We start from the raw sequence: 16064 nt of genomic DNA on the forward strand, positions 1-16064 counted from the left end.
TGTTCTTTCCTTCCTGTTTCCTTCAGCTGCTGAGTTAACTTTCCCCAACGGTAGAAAAATCCTGGGATTCTTTACCCTAACCCTGAGCTGTTATTAAAAGAACAGTGGTTCATAGTATGTATTCCAAAAGTGTCAGTTTACTTTTGCAAGGCTCACATGACATGGATATTTCATTTGATATGTACATGTTAGTTTTGAATAAAAGATTTGCTGAAACATGTTGAATTCTAGTTTTTGGTGCAGAAACATATCCCTATTCTTGCCATGTTACTTCTACCTGTAACATTAAAAATAATGTAAAGCCTAGGAACATATTTACTTCATTGACTTAGGTATACCTGTATTTTTCACATGACAAAGAGATCATTTTTCTGAGCAGTAAAAAAAGGTAGTGAAATGCACATATTATCTTAATTTGGATCAAAAGGAGATACATCCCGGGAAGGGAGCTCTTCTTGTACTCTTTTTTCTTATGTTAGTTTTAATTTTTCATATTTTGTTTGTTTTGTTTTTGTGTCTTAGAGTCCATCCGCCCCCTACTTTTTTTTGACCTCATTTTGAGAAAAGATTCTGTTCTTACATTGGATTAAGCTTTTCCAGCATGTCTTCGACAAGCTTCTATATAGCTTTTTAAACTTTACTAACTGTAATACCAAGTGCTTTTCTGGAAAATAATTAGGGACCCATAATGATTGTTCAGTTTCAATTGTTCTGGTGGTTGATTGCCTCCTTTTCTGAGTGTTCAGATATTCCTCATGTGGTTTATCAGCTCCAGTTGCCCTTGAGAGGACCAGGTTCTCCTCACTGACTGACAAGCACACTATTCTTTATTAATGAAAAAATAATTGGGTTCTTTTGCAGGGCAAATGTCATGTGCACTACATAGTCTATATGTTAAATCAATCCATCCCAAGCATCCCTTCTCCTAAATTTGGTGGCAATCTATCCAACTATTTGTTTGTGATGTAGTAGCAAACAGACTGAAATTTAAATCAATTGGTATATAGTTTGGGTAAGATTGAAAAATATTATCAAAACCATTCAAATAATATGCCACACACTTTTGTAGGAATGGAAAAATATTTGAGGTGCCTCTCAGGATCACCCCACAACGAATTTCTTGTATACCACTTAACCTATACTATGTAATCTCCAAATCCAATGAAAATTCAATGGAAAAATAATTGGGGAGAGAAGAAGTAAGTTTTGTGTGTGCTGCATAGTCTATATTTGAAGCCAGGTCATTCCAAACACAACCTTCAAATTTGGTGACACTCTGTCCATCTATTTTCACATGATCTCATAGCAGAAAGGGCAAAGTAACAGAAATTAAATATTAGCTACTGAATATCTATTGGATTAGTCATAGTTATAGTAGGCCCACTGAAAGAAATGGGACCTAAGTTAATCATGGTTAACGTAAGTCCTACTGATTTTAGTGAGTCTACTTTAAGTATGAGTTTAAGTAAGCTAGTAAAAGATCTGAAACCTGAGGCACTAGAGCAGGGGTCCTCAGACTTTTTAAACAGAGGGCCAGAACACAGTCCCTCAAACTGTTGGAGGGCCGGATTATAATTTGAAAAAAAAAAACCCATGGAATTCCTATGCACACTGCACATATCTTATTTGTGGTGCAAAAAACCCCCACTTAAAACAATACAATAATTAAAATTAAGAACAATTTTAACAAATATAAACTTATTAGAAATGAAATGGCAGGGGTAAGGTTTGAGGAAAAGAGACAAAGAGAGGTCCGGAGGTCTCAAAAGCACGGATTTTATTTCCAGCTGGGACCCTGGAGTGGACTATGTCCAAAAGCATCCAGAGACCCGATAGAGGCATTGACTGTGCCTTTTATAACCTCCAAATGCAGGCAAACAAAGAACATGTGTCTACATACATTGACCTCATTCACTACGTCACCTTAGCATCACAGAAATATCAAGTTCTATTTTCCAACATGCAAAAGGCATGTCTCTGTGTATTTCTAGGTGCAGCATAGCTTACATTCATCAATCAAGGGGCCTAACTTTGACCTGTCAGGAGGGAGAGGTATTGGCTCCATTTGTACCAGTCTCTCTCTCTCTGGAATGTATAGATAACATGGCCCCCTCTTCAGCCCCCCTCTTGCTGTGTCTGGACAGCAGCTTGCTTATCCTGTTAGCATTCTTTCTGGTACAGAGAGAGCCTGATTTTTCTATACATTTCAGTGCTTGTAAAGTACATACAATTTATACATAAATAAATATCTATTTTTCCAATATCTCCTCATCAGTATTTCAATGGGAAATGTGGGACTGCTTTGGGCTGATGAGATAGGATTGTTGTTGTTGTTGTTGTTGTTGTGTGCTTTCAAGTTGTTTCAGACTTAAGTTGACCCTGAGTGAGGGCCAGGTAAATGACCTTGGAGGGCCTTAGTTTAAGGACCCCTGCATTAGCAGAATGGCTAAGGGAGAAAGATAGAAGGATGTTTTATCAACATAGCTTTGGGGAAAGAGGAGGACATAATAAGATCCTGTCTTTGGGTTGCAGCATCACAGGACTAAACCTGGTGAGAGGGCAGGAGAGATGTGATTGGATTTCTCCTGCTTTTACAAAGGACTAAATCTGAATATTGAAATATTTTTAAAATCATGCCAATTAAAAGTTATGAAAAGACCTATTATGGACATTATCTCAACCTTTTTGGATTATGAGTTGCTCCAATGAACAATAATGCATTCTACAACAAATGACAATAACTGGCAGTTGGAGGCTGCGTGAAGTCTGGTTGTGAATTCAATAAGCCAAGTGATCTTTGTAGCTTCCTTGCTAATGTTTCCAAAGAACGTGCTGCCAATTAAGCATCTGAAAGGTTGAGACTTCAGGTACCATCCATTCTGATAAGTTCCAATAAAAGAAATTTAGTACTAAGAGTACGTGCTTTATGTGGAATCACTCAAGTCGGCAAGTTGACTATGAGGAACAAAGCAAACTGATGACACAATTTGACTTTCAGTAAAAGAGACAATGGTTGAAAAGACCAAATATTAAAAAGAAAGTGGTTGTTTTTAAAGAATAATGTAGATTTACATACAGGTGTATATCTAAAAGACAACAATAAAAATGAGCATAATTCTCAGTGCCATCCATTAATGAAATACAGTCATCAGTAGATTCTTTTTGTTATTTCCCAGGTTTGTGTCACTTTTGTTTGAAGACCTTTATAATACATACATAAAACAACAGCAAGATAAATAAGTGCTTCAGAGTAATTCTCTTTGTTTTACAGGGGATGTAAATGAGATGGCATTAATGCAAGTCACTCTTTTAGTTTAAGTGTATTGTTTCTTGGTAACTAATGCTGTTATGAAAACATAAAAAGAGAATAATGGTTGACTCAACAATCCATAAACGCAAGGGGAGCTGTCCAAAATCATTCTTGTTAAAAATCTGATATAAATCATCTCAGATTATTTTTCTCCTCACTGGATGATAGTTGTTATGTTTCCAACATATGTTTTGCAGTTCTAGACCTCTTTGTGTACATTATGTAAATGTTGATGCTGTAAACGTGCTGCACTGAACTTTTAAAAAAATAACTCTATCTAGAGAGTCAATGTGGTCTAGATGCTTGAGTATAGGACTAAGGGCATCATCGTACAGCTACTATCACAAGAGCAGGATGGTCCCTATCACACAAGGTTGTACCAGTCCATAATCTTCCTGCAATAAAGCTGTTGATCACATTCCAGGACTGGTATCGGGGTTGAGGTATAATTAAGCAGAAGCAAGGTAAGCCAAGACCACATTTACTTATAAAGAAAACTAAAGTCTTGAGTTTTTCAAGGCCTAGCCAAAATTATTACACACAAATGGAGTAACAATGAACACTGCCAAGGTCAAGAGTCCCATTAATGAAGACAAGTCAGGAGCAACAAAAACCAAAAATAAGGAAGAGAATTGGCACAGAAGGAGTGCACAGTTATGCCACTCACCCAGAAGTAATGCTTCAAATAGTCACAGCATTGCAACTGCAACGGCTGTATAAAGTGATACCATATCTTAACCTTAGAAGCCAATCTCCTCTAAATCTTGCTTTGGGGTTTCTGTGAGTTAGATGTGACTTGAAGATACACAGCAACAAGAACACGCTTGTCCAGTGTCTGTCTATCGACTCCAGGGGTCCTCAAACTTTTTAAGCCAAGGGCCAGTTCACAGCTCCTTAGACTGTTACGGGGCTGGACAGTAGTTTAAAAAAATGAACAAATTCCTATGCACACTATGCATATCTTATTTGTAGTGCTAAAAAACCCATGAAAGGACAATGCAGTATTTTAAATGAAGAACAATTTTAACCAACAAAACCACTATTTCAATGGGAATTGTGGACCTGCTTCTGTCATCAGCTTTTTGACAAGGTGTCTGAAAATACAGGGTTAGTCAAAATGAATAGGCCAATAAGAAAATTAATTTTAGACGAATGTATGTTTATTGTAACCAAACTACAGCTACGTATCGACAGATAAATTATCAAAGTTTTGTCTCACCTTCAGAGATGTTCGATATGGGCGCCCCGTGTGACACGGCAGACATTCGGGTACAATTAATTTTCTTATTGGCCTATTCATTTTGACTAACCCTGTACTTAGATACAATTATTTGTCAAAAATGAGAAATTGGGTGATCATTCTTTATATACCTTATTACAATCATCTTGGCTACTGAGATTCATTTGAGAAAAGGTATTACATCAAATTCTAATGGTGGGGAAGCAACATAGGGATATCTGGACATAGTAAAATTGTCTTCATCATATAGATAGAAGCTACATGGCTGGATGGCACCACTTTGAGTCCCCCTAGGGGTGAGAAAAACGGTATATAAATACTGTAAATAAATACATAATAAATGGCACAAAAGGAAATTGCCACTAGATCAACTATAGCAATTCAAAGGAAGGTGCTTAAATGCTTTTGCAGACACAGAACATGGAAAGATGAATATTAAAGAATTGACTGGCAAAATTAATTAACACAACATACCACACTGACAATATGAACTTCCTCATGGTTACAGCTATTCAACAGTGGAATATGCTGCCTTGAAGTACTAAGTTTTAAACAGAGGCTAGATGGCCATCTGTTGATAGTGCTTGGAATGGATGGCCCTTGTGGTCTTTCCCAACATTATGATTCTATGATTTTATACCTCTGTGTAATGTAGATTACTTTACTTTGACAGCTTGAATGTTCAAAAAGTATTTCTGCCTGCTTCTGTTTTCGTTGAGTGGCACAAATAAGGAGCACAAATAAACGTAAATTAGTATTTCATAATTGCTATGTTCAGGTTGAGAGCCACAAATGACTGAGTTTCATCATTGCAGTGCATAATAAAACAAATGAAGCCAAATATTTGCAATGAACTAGAGTAGCAATGACACTATTTTTGGTTGGGTCATAAATCTGCTCCCAATTCATGTACAAAGCATGAAATGTGCGTTTAATATTAACATGAACAAAAAGGCAAGAAGAGCCCTGAAGTCTTTTTGCCCGAGTACTTTTCTCTCAATCTCATTTCCATGATCAAAGGCCACCAAGGGAAGACCAGAATGCAGACAATAAACTGTGTGGCACATCAGTCAGCAGTCCTCCAGATGCTACCATTTCTAGCATTCCACACTGTTAGCTATGTTGACAAGAGCAGTTGAAGAACATGATTCCCACCCCTGGTGTAGTGATAAAGCTGAAGACAATTTAGTCCCACCACTTTTACCCATGCACTCTTCTCATGGTAATGAAGGCACAGTACCACACTTTACACACGAAGGGAGGAACTATGTTAGTAAACAGCAATGGTGGCCAGCATCACATCTAATTTTGCCCTAAGAAATTATTATTCCAGCAGAAGAAGAGAGCAATGCAGCTGTTATTTTCGGAATTGACACTGACATATCTATTGTGTGACCCCCTCCCCAATGGCATTCTCTCCTAAATAGCCATTTTGGCAAAATGTCAACACAGATTAAATTAATGGTTCTTGTGAACAGCTTAGTTTTGATTACTACTGTCAATCTCCAGAGTCAACCCATTAGAGAAAGCCTAAATAGATAGGCAAGACACTTGCATGTTCATGGTCAGAAAATGCTATTTATCCTTCCATAACTTCTTAGAAACAGAATGTTCTCCCCTTCCTAAAATAAAACTATCTATGTTGGTAGAAATGCATTTCCATGCTATTGGAGCACCCTTCTTCCTGCTAAACCAACGTCATTCTGACTCTTAGGAATGACTCAGAGAGTGTCTATCCGAACTTTCTCAAAAATATGGTTATTTGGCTTATATATATATTTATTGTCATATGTTATAACCTTAAGAAAAAGCCAGAGATTTTTTTTCCTTTACTGATTCAGATACATTCAGGAAGCTCACAGTGGCATCATGCTGGCCGCAGGAAGGTCATTTTCAATGAAGGCTGCATGACCCAGCTTCTTGACATCCATAGCCAAGTCTCTGCACAACATGTTTTTCCTTGTAAAATGCTTGGCAGTGAACCTAGTGTCAGAAAATCAAGAGCAACAAATCCTTACACAAAATTTGTTGGTGCTACTGAATTTGTTGATTATAATTCATCCATCATGTTTTCCTGCTGGTTAAGCTCCTTTGGTTTTTCTCTCCCTCGACTCTGGGGACAGGACAGCAGTCAGGTACAGCTCCATAATGCCCTAGTCTCAGCAGCTATAGAGAGGCCCTTCTTCTGATATAAAGCAATTTAAAATGGCCACAGATAGTGAGATCTGGGCCATGGATAGCGAAACCTGAGGTGCTGATACTGAGTCCCAATAAGCAGATACCGAAGCCTGCCTTCCTGTAGGTCCATGCGTCTGGTGAGAGAAGAAGCCCAGTATTCCCACATAAAGCTCACCAAGAAGAAGCCACCAAAGTATTTTATTCAATCAGCTGGAAGTGATGCCAGCCTGAGGTAATCCGCCAAAGTAAGCTGAGATACCATTGCAGTCAAAGACAGACATTTTTATACAGTACAGTTTGAAATTTCCATTCCCTCCCAGCTGGACCCAGCTTCATCATGATTGGCTAAGCTCCAATGATGTCAGGGAGGATTCCCAGCAAAGGCTGGACTGCGGCATCTGCTGGCCAATAGAAGAGCATTCCTTGTCTCTAATGCAGATGGAGTGCTCGCCAATGATTGAAGAGGGGAAGAGGGGTCGGACGGAAGTTTCATAAAAAAGATACATAGTTGTATGATTGAATTATATATAGTTGTATGATTGAGTGATCCTGGACTCATCGCTGAGCCTGGAACCCCAGGTCTCGGCGGTAGCCGGGAGAGCATTTGCGCAATTAAAACTTGTGCACTAGTTGTGCCCGTATCTTGGGAAGTCTGATCTGGCCACGGTGGTCCACGCTCTTGTTACATCCCGAATAGACTACTGCAACGCTCTCTACGTGGGGTTGCCCTTGAAGACTGTTCGGAAACTTCAACTAGTCCAGTGAGCGGCAGCCAGACTGCTCACCGGAGCGACATACAGGGAGCATACCACCCCCCTGCTATGCCAGCTCCACTGGCTGCCGGTTCAGTTCCGAGCACAATTCAAGGTGCTGGTTTTGACCTACAAAACCCTGTACGGTTCCGGTCCAGTGTATCTGTCCGAACGTATCTCCCTTTACGTCCCACCTCAGAGTTTGAGATCATCTGGGGAGGCCCTGCTCTCGACCCCACCACTGTCACAAGTGAGGGTGGTGGGGACAAGGAGCAGGGCTTTCTCAGTGGTGGTCCCTCACCTGTGGAACTCACTCTCGGGGGAAATCAGGACATTATCATCCCTCCTCTCCTTCAGGAGGAGGGTGAAGATGTGGCTATGGGACCAACAGGATTGACGAAGTGGAACGGAAAATTAGAACTATGAGTTAGCGAACGCTGACCATGTGGGAGGAGGAATTGGGTTTGTATTGTTTTTTATTGATTTTATTGATTTTATGGGTATAATGCTTGAATTGTTGTTACCTGTGAATTGATGTAATTTTGTGTTGATTGGTCTGTGATGTAGGCATCAAATTGTGCCTTTGTTTTTGTAAGCCGCCCTGAGTCCCCTTCGGGGTGAGAAGGGCGGTTTAAAAGAACCCCAAATAAATAAATAAATAAATAAATTACATTGTCCCAACTTCAGGAACAAACAATGAGGACCTATCAAGTCTCGTGTATTTTATTGTCCTGATGACTCTGCACCAGTGTCCTTTGTATTCCAAAACAGTAAGTAGTTTTCTACAGAACACAGGAAGCCTCCTATGATTTGGGGGAAGCCTCTTCTGTTGCTTTTGGGATGCTCCTTCCATGGGGCCCTGCCAAAAGTTGCCATACGCCTGGTGAGCAGCAAGAAGAAAGTGTCCCAAAAATGTCCTAGGATACTTAATTTGTCTCATGTGATGAGGCCCTTGGTCCCAGCAAAGTAAATCAGAGTGGACTACCATGGTTTAAAATGCTTAAAACACATTAAAAGTCATAAAAACTACAGTCCCAAAAACAGAGATACCAACACAAACATGCAGAAATTTAAATGGCTCCATGAAAAACAAAATATTCACTATGAGAGGGAACTAGGCCTTCAGTTGAACAGATAAGGTCTCAATCACTGCTTTTTTAAACTGTGGGTACCAACCTCAGATGGGGTCCTCTTGGTTCAATGTTGGGGTCCTGAAGAAATTGGCAACAGTACAATAGTGTGAAGAGTAGCTGTTTTAGACATTTACACAAATATTTATTTACTTACTTACTTTATATATATACCACTTTTCTCAGCCCTCAGGCGACTCAAAGCGGTGAACAACATCAATACAAAACATCACGAGACAAGTATAGGGCAATTAAAAACAATTGTAACATAAATCATTAAACATCTGTATAACAATCATTAGTGCCTCAACAGTAAAATCAGAATCCAGTCTCATCATCCATTATTCCGTATTCCTATGTTCAATTACACTGTTTAATCAAATGATTGCTCAAACAGCCAGGTCTTCACTTTCCTCCAAAACGCCAGCAGGGAGGGGGCCAATCTGATATCTGCAGGCAGGGCGTTCCACAGCCAAGGGGCTACCACTGAGAAGGCCCTGTGTTTCGTCCCCGCCAAGCGCCCCTGTGATGCAGGCGAGACAGAGAGCAGGGCCTCCACAGATGATCTTAGTGTCCTAGCCAGTTCATAGGAAGAGATGCGTTCGGAGAGGTAAGTAGGGCCAGAACAGTTTAGGGCTTTATAGGCTAATGCCAGCACTTTGAATTGTGCCTGGTAGCAAACTGGCAGCCAGTGGAGCTGGCGCAACAGAGGAGTAGTAGTGGAGCTGGCGCAACAGAGGAGTGCCGCTCCTGTTAGCAACCTGGCTGCCGAACGCTGGACCATTTGAAGCTTCCGAGCAGTCTTCAAAGGCAACCCCACGTAGAGAGCGTTGCAGGAGTCTATATGTTGTACAACATTTCCAATGGACTCTGCAAAAGATGTTTCGGCCATCTATATAAATAAAAATGTAATGTTCGTTTGTGGGATTAATATAACTAAAAAACCACTGGATGGATTGACACCAAATTTGGACACAATACACATATCAGACCAACGAGTGACCATCACTCATAAAAACAATGAAAAACACAACAGATGAGACTTAAAAGCCAAAAAACCCCAAAAAATACATTACAAGACATGCACAAAACCACATATATACACAAACGCACATATATACCCATGCAAACAAATATATACACACATATATGCACACACAAAACACACACATAGAAAGGAGCAAGGAAGGAAGGAAGGAAGGAAGGAAGGAAGGAAGGAAGGAAGGAGAAAAGGAGGGAGAGAAAGAGGGAAAAGGAGGGAAGGTAAGAAGGAAAGAAAGAAAGGTAAAGAAGGAAGGAAGGAGAGAAGGAAATTAAAAAGTGAAAGAGAAGGGAAGACTTATTAAAGGCAAAATGGAACAGATTGGTAGTGGATATGTGGAGAAGAAGATTGGACGTCGACATGAATTCCCCTACTCCCCCCCCCCTTTTTTCCTTCACCCTGGACACCTCGCTCTTTTTTTTTTCTCTCCTTCCCCCCCCCCCCCCGTTAAAATTTTTATGTATAGATTCGGCCCAACATCACCCCTACTCCCCTACCTTGGTTTTATGTATAAGTAAAAGAGCAAATGTATTTAATAAAAGTATTTTAAAAGATTAAAAAAAATAAAAAGTGAAAGGGAAGGAAGGAGAGAAGAAATGAAAGAGAGAAAGGCAAAAGGAAGGAAGAAAGGAAAGAGACAAGGAAGGATGGAACCAAAGAAAAATGGAAGCATGAAAAGGAATAGGTAGAGAAGGGAGAAAGAAGAAGGGGAAGAGGAAGGGAAAGAAAAAGAGGGAAGGAGAGAAAGAAAAAGTAGAGAAACAGGGAGGGAAGGTTGACCACAGCAACACATGGCGGCTACAGCTAGTACTTTATAAAAAGGAAAAGCAGCCTGTTGAGCAAGCCTTGCAAATGATGATCTGTTATCAGTAAATGTTTGTATAACTTATGTTATATTCCTGTATATCCATAGCCGCACAAAAAATTCTCTGGCCAAAAGGGGTTGCAAATGGAAAAGTTTAAGAAGCCCTGATCTAAACAATCCTTCCAGGTTTCTTGGCAGGTCAAGGCTGTTACAACCTCTATCAGTTACTCACTCTTGTAAATTCAGGTCCTTTTACCAAGATGTCAACCATGAATCAACAGACACTCCGTACCGTGGGACAAGGTTACTTTGTACATTTCTCATTTTTCTTTTCTTTTCTTCTTTTCTTTTTGGTTGCATAAAGATAAGCAATTGATTATGCTCTTCCTTTCCCTCATAATTAAAATACAACTATTTGCATTTAAAATGCAAAATATATGAATATATATATATATATATATATATATGAATAATCTTTGATTATCCACTTGTTTATTATTCAGCTGTATAAACTAACCCAGTAAATGAAGAGATTGACTAAAAATAGCTCCAAATGCAAGAATCCCTTTCTCCAGAAATACATAAAAGAGCTATGTCTTCCTTTTATTCCTTCAATCCTGAGAAAATGTTACATGTTGAGTTACTGTTCCTAAAATCATCAAACTTGTTTTTTTCAAACAGCAGTGTGCCAAAATACAGTATGAACAACACAATCGCTCCTCATCTCTCAAAAGGGAATTTCTATTACACACTTATCTTTATATCTGTACTAATAATGTACCTCCAGTAGAAATGACAGACTACATTTACAGTAATGATATTTTGATGGCATCAGTTTACGCACAAAAAGAACTCATTTCCTCTTATGTACAGTAGGATGGCATTGCATGGAAGATGAATAAGACCCTTTTCTAGCCATGCTTTAGTCAATCAAATTAACCAAAGACACATTTACATGAGCTCTTGGGCTGAACTCAGCCCCACCATTTATCTTCTGCACTAGACATAAGAGAGTTGTAAGCAGGGCCAAAGTCTTTCTGTTCCTTATACAACATTTTCTTTTTCTTTTTCACTCAGATGCAGAAAGGAAAATGTAACATTTATAGAAATGTTATTTTCTCCTAAATACATATGTGAAACAGGTTGAACATCTTTATCTAGAATTCTGAAATACTATAAAATCTGAAATTGTCCAAATTGGTGGCCTTTGCTTTCTGATGATTCGATGTATAGCAGTGGTCCTCAACCTGGAGTCCCCAAATGTTTTTGGCCTACAACTCCCAGAAATCCCAGCCAGTTTACCAGCTGTTAGGATTTCTGAGAGTTGAAGGCCAAAAACATCTAAGGACTCCAGGTTGAGAACCACTGCTATACATGTTATACAAAACATTAAGATAATTGTATATTTTAAATATCTTTTGTGTGTGAAGCAAAATTTGTGTCCGTCGAATCATCAGAAAGTGATGAATTCCATGTTCAGATCTGGGTCCCACTTCCAAGTTATCTCATATATATGCAATTATTCCAAAATTCCCAAAAAATCTGAAATCTAAAATAATTCCAATACTAAGAATTTTGGATAAGCTGTATCTATTAAGTCCTGTGTGGAATGTGAGTACAAGAGTGTTGGGGTAACCTACCGAATCGCATCTGAGATAAACTATGCAACTTGCCCTGATGTTGCCAATACAAGGCACAAATCAAGGTGGTTAAAGGCCTGAACAGTTGATATCTTGCCAATAAGAGGAGTGCTCATCCAATTATGAATCTGTCCAGTTGTTAAGTGAAGTCTCGCTGAGAATGTTTCTGTTTATGATTGCCTACTTGGAGGACGCAAAGGAGAAAGTGCTCTCCTGTGTTCTTCTCATATTACGAGGAACTTCACATTCTGCAAATCAATAAAGACATGTCTCTTAAAACTGGCCTTCTAAACTGTTTTTATGCTGTGATTATTTTAGTTGTTTTATTCTTTAATTTATTTTAAGCATGTAATAAGGGACCTTGGAATTATGTGGAGGTTTTTTAGTTGAAGAGAAATCTAAGAGTGTGGTCATCTTAGCATTATGTTCAAGCTCACACATACCGTAGATATTTAACTTAAGTCACTAGTGGTCTCATGAAGTAACATGTCCAGATACAAACTCACAAAAGGCAAAAAATAATGCATTATTACACAGAGCTGGAAAGCCAACAAAATCCATTGTTAGTCCGCCTGCAATGAAGCCATCTCCAGTTATTGATGAGCAAAACCTATCAATAGCCCCAAATCATACTATGGTGCTGCAACCTACTTTGTGTGACGGTTCTGGACACTTCTCTGGTAGCACGTTTATGATGTCTCCCCTAATTGAAAAAGTAAGATTTATTTAAAAAACCATTTCAACCTATATGTTATATAATTGCACTGTATCCTTCAAAAATTAAACAAAAACATTGAGAAGCAGCAAAGTGAGAAGGCGGAGTTGCTCAGTCCACCTGGAAATGTGGCTGCAGGAACTCACCCTGCCAAGGAGTCACAGTTGCATGACATGCAGTGTGATGAAGAGGATTGTTAAACCAGTAATTTGTCACTATCCATGGTCAACAAGGAGAAATGTAAGATACTTCACTTAGGCAGAAAAAATGAAATGCACAGAGACAGGATGGATGCTGCCTCAACATCAGTACTTGTGAGTCTTGGAGTCTTAGTAGACAACAAGTTGAACATGAGCCAACAATGTTATACAGCAGCTAAAACAACCAATGGGATTTTGGGTTGCATCAAAAGGAATATAGTGTTTATATCAAGAGAAGTCATAGGGCCTATCTATTCTGCTTTGGTCAGACTTCACTTGGAATACTGCATCCAATTCTAGGCACAATAATTCAAGAAACATATTGAGAATCTGGAACATGTCCAGAGAAAGGTGATTAAAAGATGAAAGGTCTGGAGCCCATGCCCTATAAGGAGTGGCTTAAAGACCTGGGTGTGTTAATCTGCAAAAGGGAGGGCTGAGAAGAGACATGACCGCCATGTTTAAATATTTGAAAGGCTGGCATAACGAAGAGGGATCTGCTGCCCTGGAGACTAGGTCTTGGAGCAATGGGTTCAAATCACAGGAAAAGTGATTCCAACTGAGCATTAGAAAGAACTTCCTGACTATGAGAGCTGTTCAACAGTAGAACACTCTGCCTCTGGATGTGGTGGGTATACCTTCTTTGGAGGCTTTTAAACAGAGGCTGGATGGTCGTTTGTAGGGGGTGCTTTTACTGTGCTTTTCCTGCATGGCAGGGAATTGGACTAGATGTATTGTGTGTTCTCTTCAAACTCTATGATTCATGGGAATGCCACAAGTTAGTTGCTTCATGTGTTAAAGTCCCTTATCTTTTCCCCACCTATAGAAGAAAAAGGCCCTCTCTCTCTTTGGATAATTCTCTGTAATTTTCTGTACATATACACAATGAGATGAAAAACAGATGGTCTCCATAGTCTATTGCTTTCATAATAGCTCAGAAATGGACACTAGCCTTCTTTGTCTCATTGTGTTCATTAGCTCTTTATCTGAAAACGGCATTGTTTGAGGTGGAGGAGGATGCTCAGTGACTGAAATAAATTGGCACTTTTACAGCATTGTTTGCTGTGAAAGAGTAGAAGCATCACATAAAAGCTGTTCTTTTTTCTGGGCTGGATCCAGGTACAGTTGGGTTTTTGTTGTTGTTGTTGTTAAACATGGCGCATGCCTGATGGAGGGCTATGGAAATGCTATTATTGTTCTTAGTGAGTTAAAATTAAACAGATCTGAGAAAACTGAAGAGGAAAAGCATAAAATGATCAGTAATTACCCATGAAAATGTTAGGAGAATAGTGAACAGTATCATTTAGAAACTTCTGAAAGTCCATCTCAGAGGAATTTAGATACACGATATCTTTGGATTCCTCCCTATGTGTAAACCTGGTGCCAGAACATTGTCTCCCACTGGTTTCCAGGAGCTAGTTCCTGTCTCTTGATTCCAAAGAATAGGATTATACTAATTCTTGGTACCATTTGATTGCCATCAAATGAAACTCCATCACTCAATGTAGTTTACTAAAGTTGCACAACTTCTTGCCAACCTAAGACAATCAGGTTCTATACATGATTAAAAAATAGTGTGTGTATATTGGATTTGGCTATCCTTCTTTACACTGTTCTGCTCTATCTCCACATGCCTGCCATCTGGTTTATCCTCAAAAGCTCCCACTGGTTTATCCTCAAAGGCTCTCCCATATGCTCCCACTTGGCAATACAGCACTCTATCAGCATATGAATAGCCAAGTTAAATGGGTGGCTGGCTACCTGGGCCCAGATGCTAACATTCTCAAAGCTAAGGAGTGGATTTATGCACCTACTGCATCTACAGGATATCTGATCAGTCTCCATTCTTCAATGTAGTATCCAGACTGATAAATAGATCCAACAAACCAACATGTATGACATCCATTCAATTCACAAAATGAGGATATATGTGTATTCTTATTCTGGCAAAGGTCCGATTATCTTTGTGATGTGGCCCCAAATCAGGTGTTTGATAATCTTCAGATAGTACAGAAAACAAAAAAATGTGGAAGATTTGGGTATATAATTGAATTTTACAACCCCTCCTATCCTGGTAGTTAATTTGCATATTATTTATTTATTTACTTCATTTATATACTGCTTTTCTCTTTTCTTGGGCGACTCAAAGCAGTTAACAATAGCAAAATTCAATGCTCAACATCATAAAAACAGTTTAAAAACAGTTAAAATAATGACATAATAAACAATCAATTAAACATAACTATAACATCTCATTAGCATCCCATAAGTAGAATCAAGATCCAATCTCATAATCCGTTGTTTCATATTCCTATATTCAATACACTGCCTATTCAAATGCCTGCTCGAATAACCAGGTCTTCACTTTCCTCCGAAATGCTAATAGGGAGGGAGCCGATCTAATTTCTGTAGGAAGGGCGTGCCACAGCTGAGGGACCACCACTGAGAAGGCCCTGTCTCTCGTCCCCGCCAGACGTACTTCTGATGCAGGCGGGACCGAGAGCAGGGCCTCCCCAGATGATCTCAACATCCTAGCTGGTTCATAGGAGGAGATGCGTTCGGACAGGTAAGTTGGGCCAGAACTTACCTGTCCTTTATAGGCTAATGCCAGCACTTTGAATTGTGCCTGGTAGGAAACTGGCAGCCAGTGGAGCTGGCGCAATAGAGGAGTTGCATGCTCCCTGAGCGCCGCTCCTGTCAGTATCCTGGCTGCTGAACGTTGGACCATTTGAAGCTTCCAAACAGTTTTCAAAGGCAACCCCACATAGAGAGCGTTGCAGTAGTCTATACGGGATGTAACCAGAGCGTGGATTACCGTGGCCAAGTCAGACTTCCCAAGGTACGGGCACAGATGGCGCACAAGTTTTAACTGTGCAAATGCTCCCCTGGTCACCGCTGAAACCTGGGGTGACTCCAGGATCACACCCAAGCTGTGAACCTGCATCTTATGAAAATTATTATGGTTCAAAATATGCATTCTAATTATGCAAAATCAATACATTAGTCATTTTTTGGTACCACTGTGTTTCATTCTTTGCTATCATTTCTTACA

The sequence above is a fragment of the Anolis sagrei genome, chromosome 6 (genome assembly GCF_037176765.1).
Source record: "Anolis sagrei isolate rAnoSag1 chromosome 6, rAnoSag1.mat, whole genome shotgun sequence".
Lineage (NCBI taxonomy): Eukaryota > Metazoa > Chordata > Lepidosauria > Squamata > Dactyloidae > Anolis > Anolis sagrei.